Genomic DNA, 21,674 nt, shown 5'->3' with positions numbered 1-21,674 from the left:
AGCTGAAGGGGGAACCAATCGAGTTCCATCAGGATGGGGGGGGGGGGAGGGGGGGGGTGTAATGTGATCATATTTCTTTAGGCCCTTGTTGAGACGTGCTACGGTTTGTAGGATATACTTAAGGGGGTGTCAGTGTAGAGGATGGAAGGGAATGAAGCGGTGTGTTATCACCATCCAGATACAAGAATTTAGTGGCATGAGTAGTTCTGAAGTTGGTTTCTTGAAGAATTGTTTTCACTTTCTTTAGAAAAGAACTACTTACATGCTGTCATGCTTGCATGTTGAGGTTCAGCGCCTTCTAGGTTCATGTCAATTAGCCAGGTTTGAACTGGTTCTTGTTTTTATTGACAAATAACAGGAATTCTGTCTTGGTTGTGCTGAGTTTCGGGTTGGCTTTGGGCATCCAAGACTGGATAATGTGTTTGAAGCGTTGGATGCTGACACAGAGGAGCCTTTCAAGTAGAGTTGTGTATCTTCAGCATAGTGATGGACCTTGCTGCTCTTCTCTGTGAGTAGATCTCTGTGAGTAGATCACTAAGCGGCTTCATGTAGAGGTTGCAGATGACCGGAGACAGTATGGAGACCTTGGAACTCTGTAGGTAATAGGGATCCTTTGAGACCTGGATGTGCCCATGTGTGAATTAACTGGTGTCAATTGCAAAGGTAGAAGAGAACCAGTAAAATACATTGCTGGTGAATCTCATTCAAGGCTTCAGGGTGTGTCTGAGAATGGTATGGGTGGAAGGATGAATAAATGAAAAAGACTGAATGAAAAATTGTTTGCTGAGGTAGTCGCTTTATTAGTGATGCTTTTTACCTTAATCCTTCAGTTATGGCATGTTTTTTTTTATTATTTGTTAATGAAATATTCATTATCAAACCAAGCTCTCAAATTGCAGTTGGCTACAATGTTAGTGTCACCTAAACAGTACATTACAGCATCTTTAAAAGGAGACAGAAAACAAATCTCCATCTAACTGTGCACTCAGAGTGCCGGCAAAATAAATAGCCAATATTTAAAGTTAATATAAAAAATAAAGCAAGTTTGAGCCAACTTTGTCATGGAAGAGAAAGCAATTATTCTTAGTTGGATGTGACCAATGTGCACAAGCTTTGTGCAGTGACCCAAACTGAAGGGAGCCAATTGGTAAAGTTGACTGAGCCATTGCCATATTCGATATGTTGCAAGTATGTGGCAGCAAAATGTGAATGCCAAGTTTACAGACAAATCGATGAAGCCCTCTGACAAAAAGCTGTATATATGACTATGTATGATGTTTTCAAAAACAATAGTCTGGCAAGAAAGCTAAAGCTGTAGTGAAGTCCATAACTAACAAGCATTGGCAAAGCCCCTAGGTTGCACCTATGCAAGGCCTATTTGCTTTTCCAATGTGTTTTAGCCATGTTGTACACCAACTTGGCTTCTGTTCAGCATGGTTAAAAAGTTAGTGGAGTGGCGTGGAGCAGAGGGAGTTGCGTAGAGTGGTGTATGCTTGGCGTGGTAGCGCCCTGCATTACAGACAACACATTTTCAGTTCAAAAGACCATTACATTTCACATACAGTTTTACTGATACAAATATACATTGCACAAATGAGAACGTTTGGAACCGGATCCACCTAGTGTATTGATTTGTTTTGATCGTATTAAAATATTTGCTCCACCCCACTTCCTAAGTACAAAAAGATATGCTTCACTTTGCCTTCCTAATTCTGATATATTCTGAATTATTTACACAGTTCATTTACCAACATTTAAATTTTGTTGTGTGCTAGAAAACAACCTTTTTTTACCAGTCGAGTATCCATCAAGATTGTCACATCAATCCTCTCATTATGAAGTCAGCAAAAGAAAAGTAAACACCAAGCTACCTTGGAAGACCGAGCCTGACATTTGACCTGTCTTTTTGAACTTGTTTTTATTGTTTGTTTTTTAATATTTTTTTTTATTTTGCGAGCAAACAAAAAAAACTGAAAAAGGTGCTAAACAGGCACCCGCATTGGTACAGACTCAGTGAGGGACTGACACTCCGCCAACACTTTAATATAGAAGAAGTCCGAATGTATTTGTTCGTTATTGGTACATGGGTTTGGATTCAGCCTGGCCCCTTACCCAGGAGATCGCAGTAGATTGTATTTGAGCCAGACGCCCCACACCTTATAAGATTTTTGGGGCCAACCCCTACTTGTGTATGTGACTTTCTATGCCACGTCTCAATTTGTGTATAGTTGGGGTTTCCCTTGCCCCTAGTACCAGTCCACGTCCCTCTTGGCCACCACCAAACAGTATCTTGGCTTGTGTGATATCCATGTCACGGGATATCCCCAGAAGAACATATTTTGGTTTGTGTGCAAGGGTGACTTCCAGGATGACTCTGAGTTACCAATACTCGCATCGCAGTACGCTTGAATTATCAGGCAACCCCAGATTGAGTGCATGAAGGTCCCGTTGTCTCAGTGGCAGCGCATACATGTTAAGGATGCCGCCCTTCCCAGGCTGTGTATTCTCTAACATAGTATACCCTGTGTAGTATCTTAAACTGGATCAACCGCAGTTGTGATTTTATCGCCACCTCCCTCTGGAGCATCAGTGCCGCCTGCCAGGTTATATCTTTCATTTCCCCCTCATCCCGCTCCAATCTCTCTCTCGGCCTACCCAGGATATCTGGAATATTATTTTTCATAGTCCTCTACACGGGTGAGATTGCACCTCTCCCTAGTTCTGCTATTAGCAGCTGTCCTAGGTGCACATATTCATGGATCTCCTACCCTATTAGCCCCTCACCCTGCCAAGCGTGTTGCAGCTGTGCATACTTCAAAATTGATTACGGTGTATGTTCTAGTCTCACTGTAGCGAGGAAAATGGCATAATATCCCCATTTTGCAGCAGGTCCCCCACTTTAGCGATTCCGATAAGGTCCCAGCACCTGAACCCCCACCGCTTCCCCAACTCTCTAAGTCGTATGCCCTCCCTTAGGGGCATTTCCCTTGAGATTTTGCGTGCCCTCCCCATACATCTGATGGCTTTTCCCCATGCCACTAGGGCTACGTGTGTTGCTGGGAGGAACTGTTGGGTTCCTTTCCCCTGTAAAGATAGTGCATGTATTATTGCGACCCTAGCTTTCCCCTTTCCAGCCTGAAACTCTAGTACCCTTGAGGGGCGTATATCCAGTCATTTATGTTAATTAAGTGTGCCGCCTAGTAGTATGATTCTATATTGTGGATAAATAATCCCCTATTATATGGATTGCACCGTAATATTTTTATTGCAATTCCAGGGTGCCCCCTATTCTATAGCAGGGACCTCAAGTCCTCCTCTAGTCTGCTATACCCCTCTTGTGGAGCACAGTTGCAGATGTTCTGCAGAACGTATAATAGCTTAGGGAGTGTAATCATTTTAAAGATGGTCGACTGCCCCAGAAAGTTGCGGGCAGTCCTCTCCACCTCTCAGCATCCTCCTGAATGTTTTGTAACACCCTACTCAGGTTTTTGTAGAGGCAAAACTCTCTCTTCGGTTTCATGAAGATCCCCAGGTACTTCAATCCTTCTGCCACCTGCCACTAGGCTTTGCATGAGGAGGGACAAGTCCATCTGTCCCCTAGGTTGATATTATACCAACTTTCTGGTACTGAGGTCTGAACCCATACTTGAGCAACATTTGCTCCAGAATGGGGCCAGTGCACCGTTTCAAACACCTTCTCTGCACTGAATGCGAGGAAGATGTGCACAGCTAGTCCATCTCACACCTCAGCCAGCCAGTTGAGGGTCCGTCGCAGATTATACAGCGTTGATCTGTCAGGCGTAAATGGCGACTGCTCTCTGTGTATCAGAGGGGTTATTACTTGCACAAGCCATGTGGTTAGTATTGTGTCAAGAATCCTAACTTCGATATTAAGTAGGGAGATCAAGCAGTACGACTTGCAGTGCTCCCTCGGTCTACATTGCTTTTGAGATCACCACTATGGTGGCTCACCATAGAGCCGGTGGCAGCATTCCCTGTTCCCTCAGTTTCTCTGAATAAGTTCAGTAGATGTGGTCGATGGTAGTATTCTGGCATAGCGCTTGTAGAATTCCACCAGCATTCCATTGGGCCCTGGTTTTCATTGAAGTAAAGTTTGGTATCTATGTGACGTCCCACGGCCACTTCCTGGCCCCACTTCACTTTGCTGCACAACCCGTCTACATTCAATGTCTAGACCATATTTTCCATGTTACTTAAGGGTGTAGCCTGTGCCATATCTCTGTGGTGCATCTTGATGTGATCTGGTGTCCACTTCTAGCTCTGAATGGTGTCTGTGCCCCTTATCTGCGAAAAGTTGTAGCCAGTAAACCCAAACCCTATTATCCCCCCGCCCCACCTACCAATGTCCCAGCGACTGTAAAACCACATGTCTAAACTTAAACTACTATCAGGAGAATGAGAGTTCTGTAGCCCTGCACTCCTCATCAAGTTTAAACACCGAAAATTCTCAAGTTAACCTGAACAACCTGCCCCTGTGTGCAGTACTCTATGGTATGTTAAAGATGAAGTTTGCGCTCATTTCCACCTAGTGGTTGTCGGAGGGCGTGGGGTGGCAATCTCTGCCTCTCGCCGGTCCCGGCCTATGATTTCATCTCTGTTAAGCTACCCCCAGTATCCACTTGGTGATCAGCCTTGCTGAGCTGATGTCTCTCATGCTTATTTTCTAGGTTTGTAATTGCTACCGCAATTGGGTTCAGTTCCTTTGATCGGTCATTCGTTCCTCTCCGGAGAAGCCAGGGGAGAACAGCGGCCGGTCCCCCTCTGAGTCCAAGGAGGTGCACTGCTGTTCCTTGGGCAACTCTCCCTGCCACAAATTCCCCCTGCCCCTTGCTTTGCACTGCGGCCTCTCCTCCAGATCCGCATCGTCTACTTCGGCCATGCTGCATGGCTGCTTTGTGATCTCAGGGCAGTCCTTCTACCACCCTGCACCGTCAGCCAGTGGCATTCTTCAAGCAATGCCCAAGCCTCTGCTGGTAAGTGGAAGGAAAGGGTCTTCGCCTGATAAAGGACTTTAAGCTTTGCTGGTAATATGAGCATACACTGAAGTTGAGGTGCCTGCCACTGAGTCACAGGTACGGTGTTGCCTCTGGACCTCCCACATGTAGTCTGAAAACACAAGGATTTTTGGGTTATAGTGGCGTGTTCTGGACCTGTCTCAGGATCATATTGCAGTCTTGAAAGTACAGAAATGTTGTGATCACGGATCTCCGGGAGCACCTGCAGGGTGGCCTCCAGCCCAGTGCTCTGTGTGCATTTTCTATTATAAAGTTGATATTGATTTTTAATATACTATTGACAACCAGAAAAGTACGGATCACAATCACCTTTCCAGACTAGACACACAGGGTTTGTGCTCGCTATGCCCTTGATCCACCCCCCCCACCCAAGCGTATCATTGTATTGACTGTAGCCAGCCCCGTATTCCCGCACATCTGCTATTCGGTCCTCGGACCCACTGCCCCCTATTGGACCTACTCAGATGCTCGGTACAGAAGGTAGAGACTCGCTGGTTCCCAAATATCTCGTGACCTGTTTGGAGTCCGCATCAAATCCCAAAAGGTCAATGGTGGTTCATTGCAATATATTGCATCACAGATCCATTCTGATGTGTGGGCAGTGGCCCGCGACCCCATTTCATTGTCACTCTGTGACTTGCTGTCATTGACCTGGGTGTTGCAGGGGGAGCCTGGGAGCAGCGCCTTTCACCCGCGGTAACTGCCACTGCCGTCTGCAGCCTCTCTGCTGCCTCACTGCACCCCTGACGCTCATCATTCCAGCCACTGTACGGAGGAACGGGGACTACATCCCCCAGCGGACATTTCGCGACCGGAAGTCGCGCACACCCTGTCCCGCCCCCGGAGGTTTCTCTTAGCCCAGCGAGAGCCCCGGGGGAGCGGGGGACTTGCTGTCATTGACCTGGGTGTTGCAGGGGGAGCCTGGGAGCAGCGCCTTTCACCCGCGGTAACTGCCGCTGCCGTCTGCAGCCTCTCTGCCGCCTCGCTGCACCCCTGACGCTCATCATTCCAGCCACTGCACGGAGGAACGGGGACTACATCCCCCAGCGGCACCTTCGCGACCGGAAGTCGCGCACTCCCTGTCCCGCCCCCGGAGGTGCTCTTAGTCCAGCGAGAGCCCCAGGGGAGCGGGGGACTTGCTGTCATGGACCTGGGTGTTGCAGGGGGAGCCTGGGAGCAGCGCCTTTCACCCGCGGTAACTGCCGCTGCTGTCTGCAGCCTCTCTGCCGCCTCGCTGCACCCCTGACGCTCATCATTCCAGCCACTGCACGGAGGAACGGAGACTACATCCCCCAGCGGTCCCTTCGCGACCGGAAGTCGCGCACGCCCTGTCCCGCCCCCGGAGGGTCTCTTAGCCCAGCGAGAGCCCCCGCAGCGCGGGACTCGCGTGGGCAAAGCCGGTGCTAAGCCTGGGCAAAGGGCAGGCCCTCTGTGGCCCTCAGAGGCCGGAAGAGGCAGGGCAGGGCCACCTCTCTTGTTTCTTGCCTGCCTACCGCTGGTAAAAAGAGGTACACCTTTTAGACCCCTAACAGTAACTGCCTCGAACACTTTCGCTTAAAGACCTAATGACTACCGCGGTTACCACGTAACATGTTGGTCTAGCGCAGGAGTTTGTTCTTACCACCAAAACAATCCACATCATGACTGGTAAAGAATTTTTTAAAAATTTGTTCTTTCAGGGGGGGCCTCGGAAGGGGACTCTGGACAACTACCTAATTAGGGTAACATCGGACATTGAATGTGAATTAGAGAGAGTTGAACAAAGTCCCTTAATAGAAGTCACATATAGTTGCCAATCCCCTTTGACGGTAGCAGACCGATGTCAAAATTTAACCCTACTGGATGAACTTAATCTGCTGTGCCAAACTGCTTATGCCAATGTTGATGAGGGAAACAAACAATCGGGCGTCGCATCCATACCTACAGCAAGTAATCCGGGAACCCCCCTTTTTCCTACAGCAAAAGTCAACACTCATTCGATAACGAACCCTCAGACCCCCCTGTTGAAAGAAAGCGCAGCGGTGCCAAACAAAGGGGTATGCTATCAAAAAAACATAAATTGTACTCTAGTCCACCCCCAGTCATTAGCAACACCCGGAAATCATCTAGGGCATGTTCAATTCCAAATTCCCCCTTATCTACCAAATCAACTGTTCTACAGGCCCAGATCGAACTTCTTGTCAAATCCTTAATATCCCCACTGGTAAAGAGAATCATGGTAATAGGGGATAAGGTCACTAGTATAGAAGAGACAATGAAGGAGAACACAAAACTCTTAAAAAGATTGGTAGGATCGAAGCAGGTAGAACCTCTAGCCACTACTGATGTTCCTAAAACTTTGGCACAAAGCACTACTGCTCCAGCCCAGTTAGTTGCCCCAAAAACGCCAATAACATTAAATACTCGGAACCCGACACCAAACTTGGTAGTACAGCAGAGCACAGTCAATAATGAAGGGCCGATAAATGCTCCCACACCCTTAGAGGGGACTTTTCCCAACCATGGCCATATGCAAAGAAAGCTCACCTACATTGACCTACCGCCGGAGGCCGCTCCATTTGTGTGCATTCTCTCAGGCGTGCCCGAACTAACCACTGGCAAGATTGAACGACAAGCGGATTTGGCAAATAAGGTATCTTTCTGGCTAACCAAAAACAGGCCCCTTCCACCAAACATCGAAGGAAAAGTTTTACCTGTTAGAAGGGTGAAGTGGTTGGGACCTCTACCTAAAGATATAGTGGGTGACCTGATCATTGTAAACTTTAGGGATCCCGCGTTGTCCCATATCTGCAAGGCTGGCAGTCACAAATAGGAGACGGCCCTATAGTTACTAGGGAACTGAGAGACTTCTATCCTAGAACCGTATACTTGCCCCCTGTAAACATAGAAAAGAACCACTGTAGAGGCAATAGAGGTCATATACCCACCAACTTTAACATACCCATCCGTAATCATTTTTTCTGAATGGCCTGTTAATAATGACTTGAAGCTTGGGGTTGGTCTTTACTTGAATAAGTCTTTACGAACTTCGGACTCCAGTATATTCTGAAGCCCAATTGTAACACTGATGAATTTATTGACTACACTAGGAGAATTGTGGAGGAGACAGTATTAAGTGTGGAAAAGCCACTATGAATAGGTTGTTTTAACCAAGAGACATTGAGGTTTGCATCTCTTTTATAACGAATGAGGTTTTCATTTGTTTTTCTTCTTTTTGGTGTATTAACTTTATTATTCTTTGATACAGTATTTCCCTTTTTATTATGTATTGTAATTAATGTTTTTTAAATTTTGTGCTGTGCTTTTATGGTTGCTCTGTTTCAACCGAATAAAGCTTATTGATACTGATACTGATACACTTTGTGCCTTGCCAGCACCAGGAGCAGTGGCGTAAATTTTTGTTCCGGGCCCGTCCGTCTTTCACGTAGTCTAGCAAGCCATCGGTGGTGGTAGCATCAGGTGTGCCCACCATGCCGGTCATCTCCCTTTCAAACCTCACCCAGTACTCACTGATCCCCATGCTGTCCCAAGCTACATGCTTCGGTTGAATTAAAAAATAGATTTTTTTCATGGACAATGATTGGGATTCACAGAGTGCAGTAGATGTTCATCTCAAGCTTATGTTGCAGAATGAACACATGGACATGAGGTAGTCATTAAAATCTTTCATGATGTGGGTGATTGGCATGCTTCTGTTAAAACACGTTTCAGAATGAATGTTGAGAGCACCATTTTGTGTAGTTTCGAATTCCTTTTTCTTATTTTTTTTCAACTAAGCATTGTATAAAGTATTTGTGTTGTGTTAAATTCATTTATCTGAAAGAAACACGTTTGTTATAGAATCATTACCTTAGAAATACCCCCTGGTGTCGAACTGGATCTGGAAAGTTTTTTCGTCAGCAGTACCTCTGCGTGTCGGAATGTGGCCTTGGTCGGCTCAGCCTCCGTCGCCGGCGTCGTGGTCGCCGGGATGACGTAGCAGCAGCTACTTAGAATGCGCCCTCGTGCGCTGATGTCAGTCCTTTCTTTTTCCACGCTAGCCAGCGCAGATACGGGAAGAACGGTACCTCAGTAATTTTTTGACTGCGTTTTTCTCGACTTTAGTCAACATCTTGTTTAGAGTCTCCGACTCCGAACAGGTGCACAAGGGATGCCCGGATTTATGGCCTGAGGTTCCAGTACCCGATTGATGTCGGTGACGGATCCGCTGTGTGTGACTCTTTAGCCTGGAGCGCGATCACGACCCCAAGTCATGCTCCGACTGTCAGTTGTTGACGCCCAAGGCTTTGTGGGAGCGGTCCCGAAAGCTGCTTGAACAACGGCAGTCAGCTTCGTGCAGTTCAAGGTCCCGGTCGAGAGGGAGGTTGAGGGACCGGTTGCGGAGCCACCATCAGTCTGGCTCGAAGTCATCGAAGTCTTTGCACTCTGGGTCCGGTAAGTCGAAGCATAGGAAGAAGTCGAAGAAGCATCGTCGCTCTTCACCTTCTTCTCGTCGGTCGGCCGACTCGACGAGGCGCGTGGGTGGTGCAATTCCCGCGGCTCAGCGCGATGAGCCTGAAGGGTCGACTCTGAGCTTCCCTCCCTTTCCGGGACCTGGGGCGACCCCCGCCCATCTTCGTATGTTCTACGAGGTGCGGCATCCCATCTTTGGGCGGACCAACCCCGTTGGCGCGCCTTCGGGCCCTGCGGACTCGTTTGGGGGCCCTAGGTCTTCGCTGCCGGCATCTCCAGCCCTGGCGCCGCAGGCCACCATCCGGATCCAGGCCTGGATCTGGATCTGCTCCGGTTGACCTTATTACACCTCCACCGGCGCTGCTTCCAACGGCACCACTACTGTGCCCAACGCTGGTCGGCCCCCTGTCCAGCGTCGACCCCAGCCTCTTTCCCGACATGGACGCGGCGTCGGACCAGCGTCAACCGACACGGTATCGGGTGCCGGGTGGGGTTTTCATGCCCCTGTTCACTCCTGGGTTTCCTTTCCTAAAACAGTGGCACCCAGAGGATGATGAGGAGGACTGGGAGGGGTCAGGTGACCCTTTAACTGACCAGCCAGGGTCTGAACAGGACTGGGGAGAGGAACTGGGGGATGCCAGTGGTCTTTACACTTCACCCGACCTTGGCATAGTGTCTCCTCCTACCGTGGCTAAGGAGGAGGGAGCGTCATACGCTGTGGTGTTGTGTAGGGTGACCGAGGCTCTCAACCTCGAGTTTCCTACGGTGGCGGTCAGGACTAACATCCTGACTGAGGTGCTTCAACCGGCGGTGAGCTCTTCGGAGCCCCTGCTTCCGTTTAATGAGGCCCTCACCGATGTCCTTTTGGACACCTGGTCCAGGTCCAACACGGGGGCTCCCGTGGACAGGGTGATCGCCAGACACCACGGCCTGGCTCCGGGCAACCCCACTTTCCTCTCCCAACACCCCACCCCGGAGAGCTTGGTGATCCAAGCCTCCACCTCCAAAAGAGCCTTCCCTACCGCTCAACCGGAAAGGGAATACAAGAAGCTGGACCATCATGGGAAGAACATTTTCTCTTCCGCCAGCACTGCATGTCTCTTGGGCCGTTATTCCCACTCAGTGTGGAATACGGTGGCGCAAGTGCTGCCTCAGTGTCCGGAGGAGGCCGGGCAGTGCTCTCCAAGGCTGTGGCGCCTGGATAGATTCCGCAAAGTTTACGATCCTTTGTGGGCTGGGCACCGCTGATTCTCTGGGCAGGACCATTTCAACGTCGGTAGCGCTCCGTCGCTACGGCTGGAAGAGGTCCACTGGCTTTTCGGGGGATGTCCAGAACACCTTGATGGACATGCCCTTTGATGGCCGTCGCCTTTTTGCGACAAAGCAGACAAATCCCTAGAGCGCTTTAGGACTCATGGTCTATGGCCAAGTCCTTGGGCTTCTCCTCCTGTCCAGACCAGTCTGCTTTTTGCCCCTTTTGTGGCTACGGAAGGGGTGCCCCGCTACGTCCCACCCAGGGCCACAGGCTGCAGCAAGTTACCCAACCTTCGCGCTCCTGGGGACGTGGGAACCAGCGTCGTGGTTCAGGGGCCAGCGGGCTGGCCAGTTCACCAACCCTCCCTCTGCAGCAGCCTCCAAACCCTCCTAGTCTGACCTTTCAGGCCCATCAAACGCCAGTGAGCGGCAGGATTCACCATCACCTCCCCCACTGGCGCTCCATCACTTCAGACAGGTGGGTTTTGCAGATAGTCCGAAAGGGCTACTCCCTCCCCTTCGAGGCTATGCCTCCAGCCATGCCTCCTCATTACCACTGCATGTCGGAGGATCATCTGGCCCTTCTCCAGCAGGAAGTTATGGCTCTCTTGGCCAAGGGATCCATCGATCGAGTTCCTGTCCCAGAAGTAGGTCGTGGTTGTTACTCCCACTACTTTCTGGTTCCCAAGAAGGACAAGGGCCTGTGTCCTATCTTGGACCTCAGGGACGTCAATCGCTTCCTCCAGAAGGAGAAGTTCAAGATGTTGTTGCTTGCTCAGGTCTTGTCTGCCCTCGACCCGCAAGACTAGATGGTAGCGATGGACTTGCAGGGCACTTATTTTCACATCCCTGTCCTGCCGGCCCACCGGCGTTACCTGCGGTTCATGGTAGGCCACAAGCACTTTCAGTTTACCATGCTCCCCTTTGGCCTTACCAGCACCCCTTGGGTGTTCACAAAGTTGATGCCGGTGGTCGCAGATCTTCTGCGCAGATCAGGGGTTTCAGTCTTCCCCCTATCTCGACGACTGGCTGTTGAAGGTGGGCTCGCCCAAAGCAGTCGTTTCCCACCTCCAGACTACGGCTGAACTCCTGCATCAGCTGGGATTATCCATCAATGTGCTGAAGTCTCTCCATCTCAGAAGCTCCTCTTCATCGAAGCGGTTAAGGACACAATGCTGTTTTGGGTCTATCCTCCCGACCAGCGAGCCCGGGACATTCGGGCTATGATTCCGATCTTTCAGCCCTTGTCCCAGGTTTCATTCAGAATGACCCTGAGGCTGCTGGGCCTCATGGCCTTCTGCATCCTGCTGATCAATCATGCCAGGGGGCATATGCGAGCTCTGCAGTGGGACCTGAAGTTCCAGTGGGCACAGCATCAGGGGAATCTGTCCGATTACGTCCAGATAACGGAGGGCACTCCTCAACAACTGCAGTGGTGGCTCACAAACCAGGATTGGATCAGTGGCATGTCTCTCTCTCTTCCCCAACCGGAACACACAGTGGTGACGGATACCTCCCTTTTGGGATGGGGTGGCCACATGGGAGAGGCGGAGATCAGAGGTCTCTGGTCTCTGGCGGAGTCCGAACTTCACATCAACCTTCTGGAGTTCCGGGCGATTCGTCTTGCACTGAAGGCATTCCTTCCCTCTTTACGGGGAAGAGTGGTGCAGGTATTCACTGACAACTCCACCTCCATGTGGTATTGCAACAAACAGGGAAGGGTGGGGTCATGGATCCTATGTCAGAAAGCCCTCCGCCTCTGGACATGGCTGGAACATCAGGGCATTTCCTTGGTGGTTCAACACGTGGCAGGTTCTCTGAACGCCAGGGCGGACGAACTCAGCCGCTGGTGCATGATGGATCACAAATGGCGTCTCTTTCAACAGTGGGGAGAGCCTAGGTTAGATCTATTTGCCACCGAAGAGAAAGCGCTATGTCAGCAATTTTGCTCGTTGGAATTTCCAAGGCGGCACTCACTCAGCGACACTTTTCGTCGCAAGTGGAGTTGCGTTGTGAGAAGTTGGCCTAGTATATGATGTTCACTATTCTAATGAGCACCTTGCACCAGTCCAAACAACCCTTATGATGATGGTTGTAAAGTCAACCTTATAGACCAGCTATCCTAGTGGTAGCATGGACAAAGCAGTCTTAGGCTAAACTCAATAGGGCATGTGAAGCCAGCTGTTTTACCATATGTAACCCCTTTGATACCAAATGAAAGGACGTCACACAGAATATATATAAAATATATATGCATTTATTTCTAGACAATCCCTCTGAACTCTTTATGAGGTCAGAGGCACAAGCACATAACAAGATACTTAATTAAAATACAATAAGTTGCACAAAATACAGTAGGGCTCTAGGGGCACGCTAAACCATATACTAAAATAGTGGTATATGTACCACTGCTTGGAAAATGGATAGGCCTAGGGCCTGGGGAATCGCTGGGGCTACGCTGTACCATCAAGGGATAGGAAGCAGGAGGCCCACGGGAGGCGTGTGCAGTCTTTACTCACACGCAATTTACCACAGAGAATGAATGGGAACGTAAGAGTTAGAAGCTAGCTATTTTAGGGCACTTCTGACTGGACTCGATGAAAGTTACTTCAAACCTAGACAGTAGGATAGTCAATATCCACAGGAACACCGAAGTACTCGCGTTACCTCACCCACAGGAAGCGGGTGCATAGGTGTCAAAGTGTGTCGAGTTTCGTCGCTGAATCCTATGGAGCCTTGAAGAAAGATGCTGCAGGCGACCAGGAGAGAAGTGTCCGGTTGGATCCAAGGGCGGATCGAGGATGAAGAGTACCTGAAAGCAGAGGGGACAGAGTCTGGGTCACTAGCCAGTGACCAGGAAGGAACCAGGCGATGTCGTGAAACAATCAGGTGATGTCGTGAAGCTTGTCTCTGCAGCCACGTGGACCAGGAGGCGTCGACGACGATCAGGAGTCAGGCACGGACTGTCCCACGAAGGCTCTCGCTTTCGGCGGTGTCGGCTTCCGGATTGGAATCAAAAAGCCTTGGCAAAAGCAACCCACGCAGGAATCGAAGTTGGCTTCTTAATTAGACCAGCAAGGTCTGATGGGCTGCTTCTTTTCAGGGAAGCAGGGGCCAGTCTGGAGCAACCAGACCAGCGGTGTAAATTCAAGGTTTCGTCGTCAAGATGGCCACTAGCCAACGGGCAAGGGCCCCACGCAGAACTCGTGGAGTGTGCAGGGCTGATCTTCGGTGCAGATGATGCTCGGGGCTGGGGCTTCTCAATCCCCAATGCACAGCTTTGAGGATGCCTCAGAAGCTGCACGGAAAGCAAGTCGCTGACTTTTTAAGATGGCCGGTCCCACGTCTCGCGTCGCCTCCACGGGTCTCAGCTTTGCTGGGACTGTGGATCGGGCTGAAGGAAGTCTGGAAGTCCGGTCCTTGTCAGGCTCTGTGCTCGGGCTCCGACGGGAGCGTCGACAAAGTAAGCAGTTGATCACTGGATGGTGCCTGCTTGTGCAGGGTGGTCACTCCTTGACCACAAGGGAGATTCTTCAGTCTTCTATCTTCAAGTAGACCGTCGAAGGTCCAGAGTTTTGTTTCAAGTTTCCGTCAGGATCAAATCTAAAGTCTTGGGACTCAGCTCCTACCTATATACCAAATTTAGGGGCTGGATTACCTGCTAGGTCCCTCCTATGGGTGGGACCTGGGAAAGGGGTGGTTACACCCCTTTCCCTTTGTCCAGTTTCGCGCCAGAGCTGGGGCTGGAGTGTGAAATGGACTATGCATGGGACACCTTGTGTGCCCCAGGCAGTGTCTCATTTCTTTCAGCCCTCCCTGCCCCAATACACAAGAGCCTGTCTGGGGTGGTGCTAGCACCTCCCAAGACAGGAAACCTATTGTCCAAGCCTCCCTCGCTGGAAGGACTCCCAGCAGCAGGAGGTCAGACTTGTGTCTGTGGCAGCAGCATCCTTTTGTGATGCTGAGGCTCTGGTTAACTTTAACCAGGAATAGTAGGAGCAACATGTCTTCTCCCTCTAGAAGGGTGGAATGCTACCCCCGTCGCCAGAACTGGCGAGGGGGTAGTATTCCAAAGCGTATGACACCTTACACAACATGTTTTGATAAAGCCAAACCAAAGTTAGCAATAACCGCGAGTATTATAATGCACTTAGAAGTATATGGTATGGCTATATCCTAGAACAACTATAAGGACATGGTTCCGAAAGCTGCAGACAGGCTCAGCTCATGCTAGAGCACCATCTCACATAAAACCAAGCACTCTACCTCCAGGATTATTAAAGCCTGCCATAGGAGTGACTTATAGGTGTATATGTGTCTAGATATAAGGTTAGATATAGGAATACTATATCTAAGCAAGTTGTGATTACACGACTTTGCCCCAGCTGAGTGATCAGCCAGTTGTGTCAGATTAGATGGCCAGCCAGGGGTGGCAAAAGAAATGCTGCAGCCCCTGGTAGGCCTTGGATGCACCCATGCCCCGGGTACCTATAGTACACTGTACAGGGGCTCATAAGGTGACCCAATATCTAATTAGAGATGTACCTTTTTACAGAGAGCGCAGTTAGCCTGGGGTCCTGATTAGCAGGATGCCAGGCCAACTAAGTCGAAAACCAGCTAAACACTAGGCAAAAAATCTGGGGTAACCATAGTCCGGTATCCACCTTCCTACAGCGGTCTGTTGTACGCCTTTCCTCATATACCACTTCTGTCCAGAGTGCTGAAGAAGATCAGGCGCGACCGGGCCCAAGTCATTCTTGTGGCTCCGGATTGGGCATGAAGAGTGTGGTATCCCGAGCTGCTCAACATGGCCATCGATCCTCCGATCACACTGCCTCTTCGGGAGGATCTTCTGTTGCAGCAGCAGGGGAAGGTCCTGCACCCGAACCTGTCCAGTCTCCACCTCCATGCCTGGAAATTGAGCAGTGGCAGTTGACGTCTTTCCTCCCAAAGTCTGTGATGTAATCTTGGCAGCAGTTGTCCCACCACAAAAACGGTATATGCCTGCAGGTGGAACAAATTTGTGGCATGGTGCACAGCAAAGGCTGTGGATCCCCTTTCTGCCCCTCTCTCTGAAGTATTCTTGTTCCTTATCTCTTTAGCCCAGCAGGGCTCTCTGCTCAGGGCACTAACCCTGCCTGCAGGCAGGTTGCTCCACTCCCCGCGCAGCTCCACCTGATTGCGCCAGTGCTCCCAGCCAGCTTCTGCCGCTGTGCCCAGGGTTCGAGGCCCGCTGTAGGACCTGCTCGTCATTTGGTCTTTTTCATTTCTGCTTTTGTGCTATTGCATCTCCTTATTTTGTGCTGGACTCGTCATTTGGTCTTCATCTCTGTTACTGTGCTAGTGTGACTCCAACTTTTATTTGTGCCCTCAGCTGACCCCGTTTGGCCCCCACTGCCCCCCCTTCTTGCCTTCTGTACTCCCTCGCTGCCTCCACCCGTCCCCAGCTCCCGCCCCTGCGGCCCGGCTCCCTCGCCCTCCATTGGCCTCCCCGCTCCCGCCTCCCAGCTGCACCTCCCTCCCACCCACCCCATATATGGAGGCCGCTGCGCGGCAGTAAAAGCGACCTAACCCAGCCTCCAGGCAGGTTGCTCCACTCCCCGCGCAGCTCCACCTGATGGCGCCAGTGCTCCCAGCCAGCTTATGCCGCTGTGCCCAGGGTTCGAGGTCCGCTGTAGGACCTGCTCGTCATTTGGTCTTTTCATTTCTGCTTTTGCTTTTGTTGTATTGCATCTACTTATTTTGTGCTGTACTTGTCATTTGGTATTCATCTCTGTTACTGTGCTAGTGTGACTCCAACTGTTATTTGTGCCCTCAGCTGACCCCGTTTTGGCCCCCACTGCCCCCCCTTCTTGCCTTCTGTGCTCCCTCACCGCCTCCACCCGTCCCCAGCTCCTGCCGCTGCGTCCCCTGCAGTCCTGCCCCCCTTGCCCTCCATTGGCCTCCCCGCTCCCACCTCCCTCCCACCCACCCCATATATGGTGGCCGTTGGCACGCCAAAAGCGCGCCTAAGGCAAGCCCGTTTGTGCCCATCTGCGCGTCGACTGCGCCCAGCGTCAGAACCCCTGGACCCCGCGTTGCCCGACTCCGCTACGATGCCAGTACCCTCCACGCACTCAACTCCGGACGAGAACACACATGCTAATGAACCACCCTGAAGCGCACCCACTGACTCTTCACCTGCCGGACCTGCTGCTTCACCAGCATCTGGCCCACCAAACCACCAACAAAAGAAGCCAACTACCTCAGATGCATCCTCCTCAACATCCGCTCCACCCGCAAACACGCTGTCGAACTCTGGGACCTCCTCAACTCCACCTCCCCAGACGTCGCCTTCCTGACAGAGACCTGGCTGAACCTCTCCTCGGCACCTGACATCGCCATAGCCATCCCGGAAGGCTACAAGATCACCCACAAGGACCACACCAATGGCATTGGAGGAGGAATCTCCATCGTCCACAGGAACACTTCTCAGAGTCTCGACCAACACCAACGGCACCCCCCGCACCGCCGAACACATGCACTTCCACATTCACACTGACATGAACACCAGCCTCAGAAGAACCCTCGTCTACAGACCCCCGGACCACGACCACAGTTCAGCGACTCCATCGCCGACCTCATCAGCACACACGCCCTCGCCTCCACAGACTACATCCTCCTCGGGGACCTAAATCCCCGCCTCGAGAACGACGACGACACCAACTCCACCACCCTGATCGACAACCTAGCCAACCTCGGACTCAGACAGCTCGTGACAACACCCACCCACTCCGCTGGCCGACGCTTGACCCCATCTTCACAGCAAGGCCCCACGTCACCTTCACCCACACCATCGAACCCCACTGGACTGACCACCACTGCATCCGCTTCACCTTCAGGAAGCCCACCACGCATCACCGCACCCAGCAGATGCGTCGATGCCAGCTAACCACCCCCCTCGGCCAGAAACCGACCAAGACACCGCCATCCGCATCTTCAGACAATGGATCAACAACTGCGCCGACACCCTTGCCCCGCTCAAGGCACCCTCCAACAGCCACACCAGCAAGAAGGCTACCTGGTTCACTGAAGACCTCCAAGCCTTCACTCGAACATGGCGAAAACTGGAGAAGCACTGGCTCCGCGAATGAACTCCGGAGAGCCGCGCAGCCCACAAGAACGCCACTCGCAGACACCATCAACTCATCAGAACCGCCAAGAGGGCTTCATTTAAAGACCGCCTAGATAACAACGCACACAAAAGCAAAGAGCTCTTCAACATCGTGAAGGAGCTCACCAACCCCAGCTCCATCAACAATGACATCCCACCTTCACGACCTGTGCGACTCACTGGCCACCTTCTTCCACTGCAAGATCGCCGACATCCACGACAGCTTCAACACCATGACCCCCCCAACACCTACCTCGTCCACGTCCACCACGTGCACCAACCGCCTGCTCTCCTGGACCAACATACACGACAGACACCAGCGAGATCATGAACACCATCCACTACAGATCACCGCTAGGCCCATGCCCTCACCACATCTTCAACAAAGCCAGCACAGCCATCGCACCTCAACTCCGGAAAATAATCAACATCTCCTTCGAGACAGTAACCGTCCCGGAAAGCTGGAAGCACGCCAAAATTACCACCTTACTCAAGAAACCCAAGTCGGACCCCAAGGACCTCAAAAACTTCCGACCCATCTCCCTGATTCAGCTCCCGGTGAAGTTCACCGAGAAAATCGTCAACCAACAACTGACCCGTTACCTCGAGGAAAACAGCATCCTGGACCCATCCCAGTTCGGGTTCCGCAGCAATCACAGCACTGAAACAGCCCTCATTGCTGCCACCGATGACTTCAGGACCCTGCTTGACATCGGAGAAACAGAGGCTCTCATCCTCCTGGACCTGTCAGCCGCCTACAACACGGTCTGCCACCACACACTACGAACACGCCTCCACGATCCTAGAGAAGGCCCTGGACTGGACCACCTCCTTTCTCTCTGGCAGAACTCAGAGCTTCCGCCTCCCCCACCTTCCGCTCCAATGCCACCGAGATCATCTACGGCGTACCCCAGGGCTCTTCCCTCAGCCCGACGTTGTTCAACATCTACATGGCACCAATCGCCCACGTCGCCAGACAGCACGACCTCAACATAGTCTCCTACGCCGAAAACACCCAGCTGATCCTCTCCCTCACCAAAGACCTTCACACCGCAAAGACCAACCTCCACGAAGGAATGAAGGCCGTCGCTGAATGGATGAAGAACAGCTGGCTGAAGCTAAACTTAGACAAGACAGAGGCCCTCATCCTAGGACCCACCCCTTTCGGCCTGGTGGCCGACCGCACTGGGAACAGCTCCAACACCCACCGACCATGCACGCAACCTAGGGCTATCCTCGACTCCACCCTCTCCATTTAAAAAAAAATATATTTTTTTTATTGATTTTCAACCAACCCACACCAGTGAGCAGCAATAGACCAGCAATTAGAGACATGACAGCATAATATATCACAAGCGACTTTCCACTCATTCATACTCCTTGTATCAAAGTGTCAGTTGGGTCCTCCAAGTCCGAACCCTCCTCTGAATCAGATTCTGGAGCCTGCAGTATTGCAACTAAGGCCTCCCACGCCCGAGCCGCCTCCTGTGCCTTGTCATTATTAGTACGAAGGGCCTGTTGCAGCCTAAGTGTACCTTCACTCTGCGCCCACTTGAGCAATTCCACCCTCCATCTCTCTACCCCTGGCCGCCTCGCTGACTTCCAATGCTTTGTCATTTCCCTCTTGGCCAATACGAGGCCAAGTGCACACTTCCAGCTATTCACCAACTTGTGGGTGGGTCCACTCGCTGAGTGTGCACAAGGTCAGAGTCCTCCGGTATTGCGTGGTGATCCTCGCCGCGTGCCCCAGTTCGCAGGGCAGCGCAGGGTCCCTAGCAGAGAGATCCAGATCCAGATCCACAGCCGCAGTCAAGCAGTCAGGCCTCAGCCAATTTTGTATTTTGTTTGCTCTTGAGACATACACAATTGTCACTATTGCTTTATGCACCGTAACGTTTGCTTTTGTAACATGCTGACTTGCAAGTTATCCTCATGTTTCACTACTGTTCCTATTGTGAGGCCCTCTGACACCTTCGGGTAAAGTTTGCGCTATATAAAAACGCATAAATAATAGATGCTTCTCACTGCTGACAAACGTAGGGGCCCATCTGCCAGTGCAGCTGTCTCTTACAGGTCATTGGGGTCGGGGCTCCCGTCTGGCCACCTCAGCGATATGTCGGGCAATGCGCGGCTCCTCCTGCCTCTCCACTGCCAGTAATTCTTTGTGTGATCGCGGCCGAGTGTTCCAGGGACCCCCCGGGGTGAGGAAATAGAAATTTTACGTGGCCAGTGTATCCCCTACATGCACCCTATGTATGTACATATACCCCGTGTATGTCCATGTCATCATGCGATTCCCTTCTCATGCCTGTAATAATAATGCCTCTGCATTTCCGTCCAATGTTGGCATGTCAGTTATCAGGCCCTCCATGAATGAAACATTAATTCTGCACTGAGGCTTATGTTGCCAATGCATTTACATGATACACGTTTAAAAGTCGAGAGGAACTCGTTTTCTGGCTCAGCCGAGCCAGGGCCCGAATTCAGGCTCCAAGCCTCCTGTAACTCTGAAAGCTGCAGAATAGTTATTTATCCCTGACCTCTCACTTACTTCCTGCCCAGCCGAGAGGTGCCCAGCCTGGCCTGCCAAAGACAGTATTTTGCCTACAGTTATCTGCTCCGCTCCATAGAAACACATTCCTGTCCAATGAAAAGGGTAAACATATTCCGCCTGCAGAAGATAGGGCCTAGCCTTTCCGTCTCCATTCAAGTGATTTACTGAACTTGCATCCACAGAAGGCCCATGGCCCCACGCAATGCACGAAGAAATATAGGCACACACTAGCATTTAGTGATGAGCAGCCTTTACTCCAGCGACCTTTAAGTCAGACAATACATCCTCCAAACACACGATATCAGATAATGTCAGAGGTACAGGTCGTTTTGACATCCAAGACTCCTCTACTAGTACGAAAAGTCAGCTCCCCCCAGCTTTTCCCCAGTTACACGTCAATTCCACGTCATGACCAATTTGCGCGCACAAGTAGGGTAAAGGTTTCTGCTGACCATGCCGACCCTCTCCATGTATCCACCCACCTATGACACACCTATGACTCATCAAGTGAACACCCACGTGTACGCCTTCATACACACCCTCTTTTCACGCCCATGTGCTCTTATCTCTCTTTCACTTGCTCCGCCTGGAGCGCTCCGCCTTCTCTATTCAATTCAATGTATGTTTTAACTATATATAATGTGTTTTGTGAATAAAGATCCAGATGACGATCCTTCCTGATCCCTAGTGGTGATGGAACCCGATTCTCCAGTAACTTGAGTCCCTGTATTAAAGCCCTTCTGAATCGGATTCCACGGACTCTGCCTCTCATTATATGAGTGATCCTTATTAATGTATAGAAATTATGACAGGGTAATGAATTTATTTACCACATTAATCTGGCGCCCGAATAGGGACAAGTCCCCTTCCCCACGCGCCGGAGATGTAGGTCCAGCCCCAGCCCCCTTCTACAGCCGTGACGGACTTCAAAGTGTACACGACAGCGGGTCTTCCTGCTTACTCCCTCAGGCCCACGGAGGAGACGGACTGCGACCAGGCATCCACACGAGGCGGTGAGGATTGCGGACCATCCCAACCAGAGCCCAAGCCATGAGAGAGCAAGGTCCGAGGTATCCCGAGGCCCACCTGTTCCGAGGCGCATGCGCAGCAGCACCACTGCAGCAGTAGCAGCTCAGCAGTCACGCAGTACCGAGTTTCCGAGGCCTTCAAGTTCTGCTTCCCGGTGAGTACCGTTATTGGGAACGCATAAAGACGGGTTCATTTA

General features: G+C 51.2%; 1 protein-coding gene across 1 annotated transcript in view; it reads left to right on the top strand.

The window, feature by feature from the left end:
* The window catches only part of GALNT10 (polypeptide N-acetylgalactosaminyltransferase 10), a 952,883-nt gene that overhangs the window by 165,815 nt on the left and 765,394 nt on the right, over positions 1-21,674 (top strand). The gene's annotated exons all lie outside the window — the stretch shown is intronic.

This window comes from Lissotriton vulgaris, chromosome 7, assembly GCF_964263255.1.
Source record: "Lissotriton vulgaris chromosome 7, aLisVul1.2, whole genome shotgun sequence".
Classification (NCBI taxonomy): Eukaryota; Metazoa; Chordata; class Amphibia; order Caudata; family Salamandridae; genus Lissotriton; species Lissotriton vulgaris.
This window is presented reverse-complemented; position numbering and strand designations above follow the sequence as displayed.